Source organism: Betta splendens, chromosome 15 (genome assembly GCF_900634795.4).
Source record: "Betta splendens chromosome 15, fBetSpl5.4, whole genome shotgun sequence".
NCBI lineage: Eukaryota > Metazoa > Chordata > Actinopteri > Anabantiformes > Osphronemidae > Betta > Betta splendens.
The window spans coordinates 1101908-1115933 of record NC_040895.2 but is presented as its reverse complement, the minus strand read 5'-3'; positions in this window follow the sequence as shown (position 1 = coordinate 1115933).

Sequence of the window (14026 nt, the reverse complement as noted above, 5' to 3'; positions counted from 1 at the left end):
GTTTGGTAATACCTTATTGATTCTTGCCCAGCCTGTGATAACCCTGCCTAGCGTGTATGACCTCTGCCTGTTTTTTGACCACGTCTTTGTCCACGCCTTGTCGGATATCGTTTTTGCCAACCTGTGTATGACCATTGCCTGCCTGACTACGTTCTTATTAAAACAATCTTTTACTCAAGTATCGCTGTGCATTTGGGTCCTTCCACCATTGTGCCACTGTGACAGAACAATCTGGCCAAACATGGACCCAGCCGGCGATTAAGACCGAGTTGCAGGCTCAGAAGGCACGGATCCGAACACAGGAGGAACGCATTAACACTATGCTACAGGAGCTCTCCAGATACGCCGCCCGACAGGAGAACCTCATGACGGCGTATGGGGAGCAGTTAGCCGTACTTACCCAGCGAGTGAAGCCAGCTCCAGCGCCTGCAGTCGCCGTCACACCAACACCCACCTCAGTCGCTCCTCATATACAACTGGGAGCTCCGACCCGCTTTTCCGGTGACACAGGTGACTGTAGAGCTTTTTTAACCCAGTGCGAAATCCAGTTTGAACTTCACGCTTTGTCATTGCCCACGGAGCAAGCTAAGGTCTGTTTGCCGTTTCTCATCTTGCCGGAAAAGCTGAGGCCTGGGCCACGGTAGAATGGCAGAATAAATCCGCTTGCCTAGCGACGTTCGATGATTTTTCCACTGCACTAAAACGCATCTTTCAAGAGGTCGCACCAGGCAGAGAAGCAGCCCAGAGAATGGTGAGTCTCCGCCAGGGAGATCGGTCAGCTTCAGTTTATGCCATTGAGTTTTGCACTCTCGTCGCGGAGGCAGGCTGGGACTCCACCGCGCTATGTGACGTATTTATCAAGGGCCTGTCTCGTCATGTCAAGGACAGTTTAGCAGCAATTGAACCTCCGGCCAGTTTAGACGAGTTAATCGCACTGGCCATCAAAGTTAATTGACGGTTGTGGATCAGCGTCAGTGAACGTCGCGAAGGGGAACATGCGGCGTCAGCGCGACGTCCCAGAACCGTGCTACAGTCGATGTCCGAAGTTCCCAGCGCACCTGAACGCATCACCGGACAATCCTTCCGGCAACAAAGGCCGCCTTCCCACACTCGAGCCGAAGTGACAGCGAAGTCAGCCGATGCTTTCCCTGCGGCCCAACCCATGGAGCTCGGAGGGATTCGCCTCACCAATGCAGAGAAGGAGCGACGAAGAACCTCAGGCCTATGTTTATACTGTGGCCAACCTGGTCACATCGCCGTGTCATGCCCGGTAAAAGACAACGCTCACCACTAGCACGGAGGATAGTGGTGAGCCAGTCAGCCATGTGTATAGCCTCCGCCCGATCGTTACCTGTTGCCACCTTCAGTGTAGGTGACCAGTCTGTCCAGCAGGCGGTGCTCGTGAATTCGGGCACTGATGCTAGTCTCATGGACTCTGACCTGGTTATATGCCTGGGAGTTCCCCTGGTTCCCTTACCTACTTCAATGGAGGCCACAGCCCTGTCAGAGTACATCGAGCAGTCCCTGGGCGCAGGAGTCATCCGACACTCGTCCTCACCCGCCGGAGCTGGTTTCTTCTTTGTTGGCAAGAAGCATGGGTCACTCCGCCCATGCATCGATTACCGGGAACTGAACGCTATCCCGGTACGAGACTTTTACCCATTACCTTTGCTGTCATCGGCCTTCAAACTCCTTGCAGATGGCAGGATATTCACCAAGTTCGATCTTCGAAATGCCTACCACCTGGTCCGCATTCGTGAGGGCGACGAATGGAAGACAGCTTTCAACACCCCTACCGGTCATTATGAATATCTTGTCATGCCTTTCAGCCTCATCAATGCTCCAGCAACTTTCCAAGCCATGAAAAACGACATCCTGAGCCCCATGATAAATAGGTTTGTGTTTGTGTACCTGGATGACATCTTGGTTTTCTCCCAAGACGAAGAAAAGCATAAGAGTCATGTCCGTCAGGTGCTGAAGAAACTCCTAGAACATAACCTGTATGTTAAAGCTGAGAAATGTGAGTTTCACGTCTCCACTATCTCGTTCCTGGGTTTCATCGTGTCCCCCGAAGAGATCCAGATGGATCCAGCCAAGACCGAGGCCATAGCCAATTGGCCACAACCACAGTGTCGTCGAGATGTGCAACGTTTCCTTGGTTTTGCAAACTTCTACCGTCGTTTTATCCATCAGTTCAGCACGATCGCATCACCTCTTCACGCTTTGACTTCATCCCGAGTTACCTTTCAGTGGACGCCAGAGGCCGAGGCCGCCTTCCAGCAGCTTAAGGCAGCCTTCACCACAGCACCCATCCTCCGGATGCCGGACCCTCATAGGCAGTTTGTGGTGGAAGTGGACGCCTCGGACTCTGGAGTCGAAGCAGTCCTGTTCCAGCGAACCACGGAAGGTGGGCGATTACATCCTTGTGCTTTCTTGTCCAGGAAATGTCACTGGCTGGAGGGGGCAGAACAACCTTTCCACGTATTTACCGACCACAAGAACTTAGAATACCTTAACACCGCCAAACGCCTGAACTCCCGCCAAGCCCGGTGGGCGCTATTCTTCGCTCGTTTTAACTTTAACTGTCATATCCCCCCGGATCGAGAAATGCCAAACCCGATGCCTTGTCCCGTATTCATGAAGTCAGATCCACAGCACAAGAGCCCACCACCATCCTTCCCGCGTCATGCCTTGTAGGGGCAGTTACTTGGTCCATAGAGGGCAGAGTCCAAGAAGCCACGAGGGGTCTGCCAGTTCCACCAGCCTGTCCACCTAATCGCCTGTTGTCCCTCCGGAGCTTCGGGGGGAGGTAGTCCACTGGGCCCACACATCCTCGTTCAGTTGCCACCCTGGATTTTGTGACCGGACTTCGCCCATCCAGAGGCAACACTGTCGTACTCACGGTAATTGACAGATTTTCCAGACTCACCCACTTTGTACCCCTTCCGAAACTGCCCACAACCAAGCAAACCGCCCAAGCAGTTCTGGAGCACATTTTCGGCTGCATGGGTTCCCAAAAGATGTCGTGTCTGACCGGTCCACAGTTCGTGTCACGTTTCTGGAACGAGTTCTGCAACTTATTGGGAGCCCAGGTCAGCCTGACATCCGGTTATCACCCCGAGTCCAATGGCAAAACAGAACGCATGAACCAACAACTTGAGACCGGTCTTCGTCTCCTGGCTTCAACCAACCCATCTACATGGTCCCAGCAGCTCCTCTGGGTAGAGTATGCACACAACACCCTACCTTGCACATCCACCGGAATGTCACCCTTCGAGTGCGCATACGGCTACCAACCTCCTCTGTTTCCGTCTCTGGAAAAAGAAGTAATCATACTCTCAGCTCATGCCCTGCTTAGGCGCTGCCGGCGAACTTGGGCCCAAGCCAGGAGGGTCATGACCCAGTCCCAGGTTCGCTACAAAAGATCGGCGGATCAACATCGATCCCAAGCACCTATTTACACTGTCGGCCAGCAAGTCTGGTTATCCACTGGAGACCTGCCAATCAAGACCCAGTCGCGTAGGTTATCACAGAGATTCATTGGACCATTCACCATTGAACGCATTATTAATCCTGCATCGGTGAGACTTACTCTTCCCAGGACCATGAGAATTCATCCAACCTTTGACATCAGCCGAATCAAACCGTTCCTGTCGAGCCCAATGGTACCACCCACTTCACGACCACCTCCACCCCGCCTAGCCGACGGCGGCCCAGTGCCATTGTGACAAGCCAAATCTCCAGCTTTTTAATAGCACTATTTTTGCTTTTGAATTGTAAATTATGACTATTTCAAGACTATTTTAAAGTTTAGCAATTACCCACGCACACGCCCGCTAAATCTTTTCAAAATAAAAGCAATAATGTAATTCAAGACCTTTAAGTGTGTCATAACCTGGACGGTTCCTGTGTGGTTTTGTTTTATCATGTTCAGTTCCTGTTTTACTTTCTTCTACATCCTATTTAGTTCCTGTTTCGTCTAGTCAGATCATGCTTTACTTTCCGTCACGTGATTTTTCAGCTGTGTTCAATTAGTTATCACTTCAGTTACTTAAGCTCCAGCAATCACCTGTTCCGTTTGCCAGATTGTTCGTTCAAGCACCTTGTTGTCCTGCCATCCAGTGATTTCAGTAAGTCTATGGTTTTTTGACTCATGACTGTATGTTCACCGTGCCTTTGCCTGTACCGGTGCTAAATCTTCGATTACTGGTTTTGCCTTTGACTGCCTGCTTGACTACGTTTTTGCCTGCTGTTTGGTTTATGCTATTAAACCCTGTTTGCTACAAGTCTTGTCTCCAGAGCTGTGCATTTGGGTACTTCACTCCTGCTCACTCCCGCCGAGCCATGACAAAACGGCAAGACTTTTGGTAATTACTGGTTAATTATGACTAGTTATTAAACTTTTTAACAGTTGCAATGAACCACAAATACCTTCTTCAATCTTTTTAAAATTGCTTTTTCATGATCGTCAACAATGCACCTTGGTCACCTATTTAATCTGTTACCTTTTTACGTTGGTGAACTTTTTAATCTTTTTCATTTTTTTAAATCTTTGTCTTCTTTTTACCTTGGTGAACTTTGTAATCTTTTTCATCTTTTTACCTTGGTCATCATTTTAATCATTGTAATTGTTTTAATCTAATCGTTTGGTCATAGTCAACGTCTTGAAATTAGCAATTTATCAGCGTTTGGCATCTTTTCAGCAATGGTGTAGCTCTCCCATGTAATTTCTCTGAGAAAGTACTTTTTCTAGTCAACGTTTGGCATTGTTGCGGCAGCAGATCAACTCTCCCACGTAGTTTGTCAGTCAGTAGATAACTTCTTAATGCTTCATCATAGAATCATCGTTCAACGTTTTAAACATGCGTCATAGTTAGACAATGTAGGCTATTATTTTTCACGTTTTCGGCTTTTCAACTTCTTACGTTATTCCCCTAAATCCTTTCAAAATAAAAGCACCAATGCAATTTATTAGCTTTAATAGCACTGTTTTTGCCTTTGAATGGTTACGTATGACAATTTAAAGTTTAATGGACAGTTACGTAATTACCCACACACATTTCCTCTAAATTCTTTCAAAATAAAAGCACCAATGCAATTTATTAACTTTAAAAGATAATTTCTGGTTCTGATTGAATGATTATAAATTGTTAATGAGACTATTTTACTATTTTGTACCTAAGTTTACCTTTCTCTTGTTTTGTTAATTATACCAGTGTGCATAACCTGTACACAACTTGTATATAATTTTTCTGAGTTTGGCGAGTACAAACGCTGCTAAAAACCACGATGTGCGTCGTGGTCAGTGTGTATGCATTGTTTACACAGCGGAGCAGATGATCGCACTGCGTGGAGCCGCAGTTCTACCGAGGGACAAATACCATATCCCCGCTGAGTGGCTAGTGAAGACCCGCCATGGACGCCGTGCTGGAAAACTAAATTGCTAAGTGCGCTAACTAAGTGTTTCAGACCCGCTGTCCCCACCGTCATCATGGGGAACGTGAGATCTCTCCCCAACAAGATGGACGAGCTCGCGGCGCTCACACGGTACCAGCTGGAGTACAGAACGAGCAGCGTCCTGCTGTTCAGGGAGAGCTGGCTGACTTCACTCATCCTGGACTTGACTGTGTCACTGGACAACTTTCAGCTACTGTGTGCAGACAGAACAGAGAACAGCAGTACGAGGAGGGGGTCTGGCTGTGTTTGTGAACAGGGGATGGTGTAAACCAGGACACAGCACCATTAAGGAAAAACTGTGTAACAGAGACACTGAGCTGTTAGCGGTGGGCATGAGGCCATTCTACCTGCCACGGGAGTTCACACACGTTATAATAATTGCTGTGTACGTCCCACCCTCCGCTAATGCTGACACAGCTTCTGAGGCTGTTATGGGAAAAATTGTGTCTTCCTTACTTCTATGCAGTTATTATATGATTTATGACTTATGTTCTGCAATTAATATCTTATGTTTTGTCTTACTGTATGCATTTGACATTTCACCTACATTGTTCAATGGTCGTCTCTGCCTGATAGACTCTCAACTCTAGCTCCCAAACCCAAGGTCGGGGAGTTGTGTCTCTGTCTGTTGAGACTTGGTGCTCCTTTCTCACAGATAGTTGGACGTCAGCGATGCAGGTGTGAGAATGTAAATATCTTCACACACACTGCGACAGGGAGGAGATGGTGCATGTAATTTGATTGGGTTAGAAAGACATTCCACCCTAGTCGGACAGAGAAGCTAAAAGGCAGAAGCAACTTGAGGATCGTGGGCTCTTTGCATCACACCTTCGTGGTGTGTGCACTGATCTCCCCAGCTGGTTTTTGGTTTGTTGATGTGCACGATCAACATCCATGCTTTTTATATGCTTTCCTCATTATTTTTATTTTTTTTATTATTTCAATAAATCGCACAAAAGGACAACTCTCTCATCTGCTTCTTTATGGAGGATTTCCACCACAGAGACACTGCTCTCTGTCACCAGCAGACTGCAAATACAGCACCCACAGGCGTCTTCCTGATCTCTGGGGACTTTAACCATGCACCTCCTTCAGCTGCTCTGCCCACATTCACCCAGTATGTGACCTGCCCCAACAGATATATATAAATAAAACCCTGGACTCATTCTACGCCAACACCAAAGAGGCCTACGCTGCATCCTCCCTCCCACCACTGGGCAGAGCTGACCACAACATCCTGCATCTCCTGCCTGTGTATAAACCTGTTGTACACAGGCAGCCGGTGGTGCCCCACACAGTGAAGAGGTGGACAGCTGAGAGCGAGGAGGCTCTCAGGGACTGTTTTAACACCACTGTGTGGACGGAGCTCTGCGACCCACATGGGGAGGACATTAACGCAATAACAGACTGTGACATTCTGCCTCCGCGCTGCTAGAGGCGCTCCTGGGGCTTTTGGTGTGGGTCTGTGTTGAGATAACATTTCCTGTTTAATTAGTTGACCCACCTGTTTTGGTTGTATTTAAGGCATGTCTTTTGTTCACACACTTGTTGGTGTGTACGCAGTTGTAGCTTGGAAGCTACACCAATGTTACAGTTAAAGAGGGGAGAGTTAAAGAAGTGAAGTTCTTTTTGTTCATTTGATGTCCTGTCTCACCACGTAAGGTTTGAGTGTCTTATGTTAATGTTCCATGTTTAGGATTTTACCCATAGTACGGAGCGTGTTTTGTTTAGCCTGTTAGACAGTGCTGTGTTTCTGGTTTTAGTTGTCCTGTGTTATGTATTGTGTACATGTTTAGATTTAGCCCATAGTGAATGGAGCGTGTTAGTATCCCTAGTTAAAGGTTACCTGCACTGCAGTGATTTTTAGTTTCCTTAATTTGTTTTTGAACTAGATCCTGCTGTGCAGTGAGTTTTGTTGTATTTAAATAAACCTTTAATGTTAATTATTCGACTGTGTTGGGTCAGGCAGTTGGGGTCTTCCCTCTCCTGTGTTCCCTGCGACCTGGTCTGCCCGTTGCGGCCAGGTGTCTGTGTGAGTGATTACTCAGTGTTTTATTAGCGTGGCGTGTCCGTGCGGTGCCGTAGGCACGTCGGCCGTGGTGCTTGAAGCCTCCGCTCAGTGTGAGCGCGTTCTCCTCACGGCTCCGTGAGAGACGTAGTTTTCCCCGCTCGGAGCGGGTGCAGTCATTGTTCCTCTCCACCGCATCTCCTCTCCTGTCTCAGGGTTCCGTCAAGCTCCGCCGGTTCGGAACCGACGGGGGGAGTTCGTAACACAGACTGCTTCACAGACTATATTAACTACTGCTGTGAAAACATCGATCCCTCCAGGCGGGTTCGGTGTTTCGCCAACAATAAACCGTTGGTCACCCCTGATATTAAAGCTCTGCTAAAGGAGAAGAAGAGAGCTTTTAAATCACAGAACAAGGAGGAGCTGAGGAGGAAAATACGCAAGTGAAAGGCAAGCTACAGGAGGAAGGAGGAGCAGCTGCAGCAGAACAATGTGAGTGAGGTGTGGAGAAGCCTGAAAACCATCCCAGGCTTCAAAGCTCCACACCCACAGGCTGAGGGGGACCTGAGCTGGGTCAACGAGCTGAACTCACACTTCAATAGGTTAGACTGAGATCAGACTGTACAATCAACAACCAGCAAAACTGATAAACCACCCACTGCATCAGTGGTAATATTCATTTTTTCACATTCGCTTGGTGCAATACCTGTGCAATATTTGTACAAACTGTGCAATATGTAGATTATAGCTATGACATTTTGCATACCCACTACGACCACTGTATTATACTGTGCCAACTCAAGTCAGTTTCACTGATCTATTCTGTATTTCCTACTTGCTGCTATATTTTTCTTCTCCTGTATCACATTCTGTGTTATTGTGAGACAAAATTTCCCCATTGTGGGACTAATGAAGGTTTTCTTAATCTTATTCTTATTCAGCAAATAACCACACCCTTACTACGGTGCTTTTTTTTTTGAAAGGGCTTAATCTAGATCTTTTGCTTTAATAGCACTATTTTTGCTTTAGTAATCACTCACATGCCCTCTTTCAAAATAAAAGCACCAATGTAATTTATTAACTTAAATGACAAGACAATTATGACTACACTTAAAAAAGTCAAAAAGTAAAATGTTTAATTTGCAAAAACGTAATTATGTTTTCCTAACATGATTATAATACGCTTGCTGAGATTAAACGATTGATTCTTGCTTGTTGCAAATAATAAATAACACAACAAAACACTTTTCGTTTTGTTTTCAAATAATGAGCTGCTGCTGTGCATGCGTACAGTTCCTGGATGTACATAAGAACAAGAAGCGAAAATCCAAGATTCTACAGGAAAGAGCGTATTGTGATCTAAATACAGCCTTCGCCTTTGCAATAATTAATCGACACGCATCCGTAACTCTTTTGGAAAGTACATAATATACCTGTTTGCATTTTGTACTATGGGATTGCTAACTTGTAAAGAGCAGTTGTTAGACATATATGATATGTTATATTTGCAGGTTTAAGATGTCTAAGGCAAACTAGACTAGACAAACAAAATTTTTTTTTTTGTTGAAACAATGCCAGATAAGCGGTCACAATTTGAAAAATTTAAATAATTTGATAGCAGCCAGGGCTTAAGTTGACGTGTGGTCAAGGAAATCTGGGCCTTACCTCGCAAAACAAATGCAATAACATTGTATAATAAGTGTCACAGTCTGGACTTTTGTTTGCCATTTCCTGTTTAATTTTGACATTTCCTGTTTTGTTCCTGCTGGTTTTAGTTCTCACTTTACGTTTCGAGTCACGTAAACGAGCTCACGAGCTCACAAGCTCAAAGCTCACGTACCAAGTGTCTGAGCAGCCCTGTTCCTTATGCCCCTGCTTTAGTCACTGAACCACAGTCTGCTCCCGTCACAGAACCACAGTCTGTCCCAGGGCTCATGCCTCGGTTCCCCAGCCACACCTGAGCTCCTGTCGCCTGGCAGGCCCCAGTGCCCCAATCATGCTCAGCTCAAGCCCCCTTGCAGTTATCTTGCCCGGGCTCTGCTCCAGTTCAACCTCCACAGCCGGCTCAAGCACCAGTCCTATATCCACATTTGTTTCCAGCCCTAGGCCTGTTGCTGCATTCAGTTCTCACTTCTGTTGCTGCCCAGTCACGCCAAGCTCCAGCCCTGTCATGTGCAACTCCTGTTCAGGTTCCTGCTCAGCCACGTCTCGTTCAAGCTCCACCTCAGCCACGTCGTGCTCAAGCTTCAGCTCTGCCACACGCGATACTTCAGCCATACCTGGCCCCTGTCTTGGTTTCTGCCCGGCCAAGCCCTGTTGACCCTGAAGAGGAAGCCGTTCTTGTCCCTGTCAGCCCTGAAGAGGAAGCCGTTCTTTTTCCTGTTGGCCCTGAAGAGGAAGCCGTTCTTGTCCCTGTCGGCCCTGTTGGACACCGGTCCTTGGCCTAGTGCCTTCTGCTCTCTTGTGCACAGGTGTCTTCCCTGGAGGTGCCGGTGGTTTGGAGCACGCTTGCTCTCGCCCCTGGTAGTCCAAGGGAAGCTGCATCGACTTCCATCTCCAGGGGTCCAGAGATGACCACGCCAGCCTTGGTTCCGGTGTACTCTGCTTCATTGTGTGCAGGAGCTGCTTCCGGGGGTCACCGACCGTGTCTGCCTCAGTGCCCGGTGGTCTGGCACCGACCACGTATGCTTCAGCTCCTGGTGGTTTGTCACGACTGCATCTGCCTCAGTGCCTGGTGGCCCAGCACCGACTGAGTATGCTTCAGCTCCTGGGGTCTGGCGTTGACCACGTCTGCCTCAGTTCCAAGTGGTTCGGCGTTGACCATGTCTGTCCTGGCTGTGGATAACCCAGCAATGTTCACGTCCGCTCTGGATCCACGTCTGGGTTTGTCTCTCGTCTCTGGCTCCGGCGCTTCAGCTGGCTCCAGCTCTTTGTCACCCCTCGTCTCTGGCTCTGGTTGCGGCTCCACGTCTGTCCTCGTCTCTGGCTTCGGCTCCACGCCTGGGCTCGACTCTGGTTCTGGCCTCTCGTAGGCCTGGCAAGGCCCTATGCTGGTATCATCTGCCAGACTGGTGGCCTTGCCCTCATTTTTTCCCGCCACAAGAATGGCTCTGCCTCCTCCGTCGGCAACCTCCTCGACTCCTCAGCTTCCTTGATTGTTGTGTCTCTCTGTCCATCGAGACTTGGCGCTCCTTCCTCTCTGATAGTCAGACGCCAGTGATGCAGGTGTGAGAATTTAAACATCTCCACACTTGGCGACAGGGATGAGATGGTGCATCAGTCTGATTGGGCTACACACACGTTCCACCGTAGTCGGACAGAGAGGTTAAAAGGCAGAAGCAACTTGAGGATTGTGTGATCTTTGCATTATACCCCCGTGGGGTATGTTCTGATCTCCCCAGCTGGCTTTGATTTGCTTTTACCATTATCTTTTATTTTTCTCTGTTATTACAATTAATTTCACAAAAGACAACTCTCTCATCTGCCTTTTATTACAAATTTCAACGACAGTGGTTATGCTTCGACTGGAAAAAGGTACGTCTAACTGGCAATTTCACATTTAATTTAATTTATTGATTTATATAATACTCAACTTGTTTATTGGCTGCTAATTCTAATAGTAATGGTTGCAGCCTGAATTAATTATCAAAATATTCATAACACAACTATAGCTTGTTTGAGAGCAAACTAATATAAACTCATTTTTACACGTTATATTTTTCTTTCTCATGCTGCTGCTGAGTCAAAATAATTTCTCTGTAATAGGATCTTCATCTGCAGCTTATATTTTGCGTTAAATGTCTGTAATTTAGTGCCAATGTGGGAGCAGTGAATGTCTACAGAGCATGGTGTGACAGAAACTGTTGCCTTCAAGATATTGCATGTGTTTAATACTTTTATTAATGTGACATGGTATTTGAAATTACAATTTCAATAAATCTTACCTCAAGATGCCTGAACTAGTTGCCAAACCTACTGTCATGTAAGGTTGATGATCCAGGACTGGAGCCAGTATGATTGAATGTGTATTTATTACAGAAAACATTTAATATACAGTATATCAGACAATTACACATGCATGGAATAAATCAGTATCTTAGAATTTTATAAATAATTTTAAAACATTTTACTATTTACAGATTAATCATAACGTACCTGGGAACTCGGGTTTACAAACATAGTTTTGATTCTAAATACATATTGACCTAATATACTTTTAATTGCTTTTAAAGGTAAGGTGTATGATATATCAAGTGCTAATATATAACTAATAGAAATGTAGTTATTGTTTTTTTCTTCATAAATTTGACAGCACTATGTCTGTGTGTACTGTATCTCAAGTCGTTACAGGTATCTAGCCTAGAAGTGTTGTTAGCTGGTGCTGGGGATGTGGTGGAAATTTTCCATAAAGAAGTAGATGAGAGAGAGTTGTCCTTTTGTGCGATTTATTGAAATAATAAAGAAAATAAAAATAATGGGGAAAGCAAATAAAAAGCATGGATGTTGATCGTGCACATCAACAAACCAAAAACCAGCTGGGGAGATCAGTGCACACACCACGAAGGTGCGATGCAAAGAGCCCACGATCCTAAAGTTGCTTCTGCCTTTTAGCTTCTCTGTCCGACTAGGGTGGAATGTCTTTCTAACCCAATCAAATTACATGCACCATATCCTGCCTGTCACAGTGTGTGTGAAGATGTTTACATTCTCACACCTGCATTGCTGACGTCCAACTATCTGTGAGAAAGGAGCACCAAGTCTCAACAGACAGAGACACAACTCCCCGACCTTGGGTTTGGGAGCTAGAGTTGAGAGTCTATCAGGCAGAGACGACCATTGAACAATGTAGGTGAAATGTCAAATGCATACAGTAAGACAAAACATAAGATATTAATTGCAGAACATAAGTCATAAATCATATAATAACTGCATAGAAGTAAGGAAGAGACATAGAAATAAGGAAGAGACAATTTTTGCCATAACACTCCCCCCTTTTGATTACACATTAATCAAACCATTAAAGGATAAAAATTGTCAACATCACATTCTGTAATAATAAAAGATCCTTGCAAATGAAACAATAAGTGTATTAAGTCAAAATTCAAAAATACACCTTCACATAAAATGCAAGTAACTTAGGGATAAAAGGTTGGGAGCTGTTTTTGGTGGGTAGTTATACAAGAATAACTTCTGTATCGGCATGTGAAGAAAATAAGCCCATAATCATATTCGTATCAGATTATATTTCGTGGTCAGATAGCCTAAGACCATCGTCAAAGTCATTAAGTGAATTAGAGTTGGGGTTTTTGAACATAGTGCATTGTGTCATTTGATACGAGAGTGTTGCTGGGGTCGCACGCATGATGAGACCTCTAACCAGAGGAATAACACAACAACCAAGCAAGAGAATCACAGCCATCTCAATTATAAGGGAAACAGCTGCGGACATGAGAACAGATTTCCATTTTCCAGACATTTCGTCTAGCCAATTCCAAGGGAAAAAAAACCTATACCAGAGTTAGCTGAGATTCTGAAGGCCGTGGAGCGCCTTCGCCACAATACCATTAGAATCAGTGTTATTCAGGATGTAAGTACAACATGCGTCTCCAAACATAACACAAACGCCTCTTTTCTCTGCTAACAACGTGTCTACGGCCATTCAATCGTAATGTAATAAATACAATTAATGTATGATAGCCATAGGTTTCCGGTGGGGTTCTGTATCATATAATCTTAAGATAGATTTCATGCTTTCGGATCTTTAATTGTACATTTGCGTCTAGAGCAAATAGGAGATTCAGGGATTTAACCAGAATGATGATGCATATTGCCGCTTGTGTTGTCTTTCATCTGTAGATGAAGGATGAAAATTTTTGTAGCAGTGAATAAGTGATTGTGAGCAAATTAAACACCAAGTCAACTTCAGGATATTTAAACTCAGTGTCGTGAATTATGTGAAATTTTCTCATTCAAAAGTAGTGTGTAAAGTTACATAGAAACATCATATGATAAAGGCAACAATCCAAGTAACATAAAATGAAGTCTAACAAAGCATGTTTACAATTGATGTCTCGTAACAATCAGCTTCGTCCTGTTGAACAGTAGCGTTAGATTGTTTCCAACCTGTGTGTTGAAGTATTGACAGTTCTTTGGAGTTCTTCAGGTTGTGATCAGCTGATCACAGAGACACTTGGGATTCGTTATCACCGCCAGGTTTCCTCCCAATGTCGTCTGAGTCACTGTCACTCCCGTGATGTGAAGAGTCTACACGTCGTCCAGCGTTGGCAACTCAAGGCTGCTCGTGTGTGTGTTTTCTCAGGAGCGTGTGTGTAGATGTATGGTCTGATAGTGTGATTCACCGGCGCAGCTTCAGGCGGCGCTTGGCTCACACCTTTAGCTGAACGGTCAACGCAGCCTCGCCTCAGTGCATGTGTGAGCACAGCGAGGGTCGACCTTCTCAGTTCTTTTCGTCAGTGGTGGTTTCTCGTGTGGTGTAGATATAGATGGAGGGTCGTCTGTCGGATCCGGGACCTTCCTGCAGTGGCTGGAGTGGATCCAAGT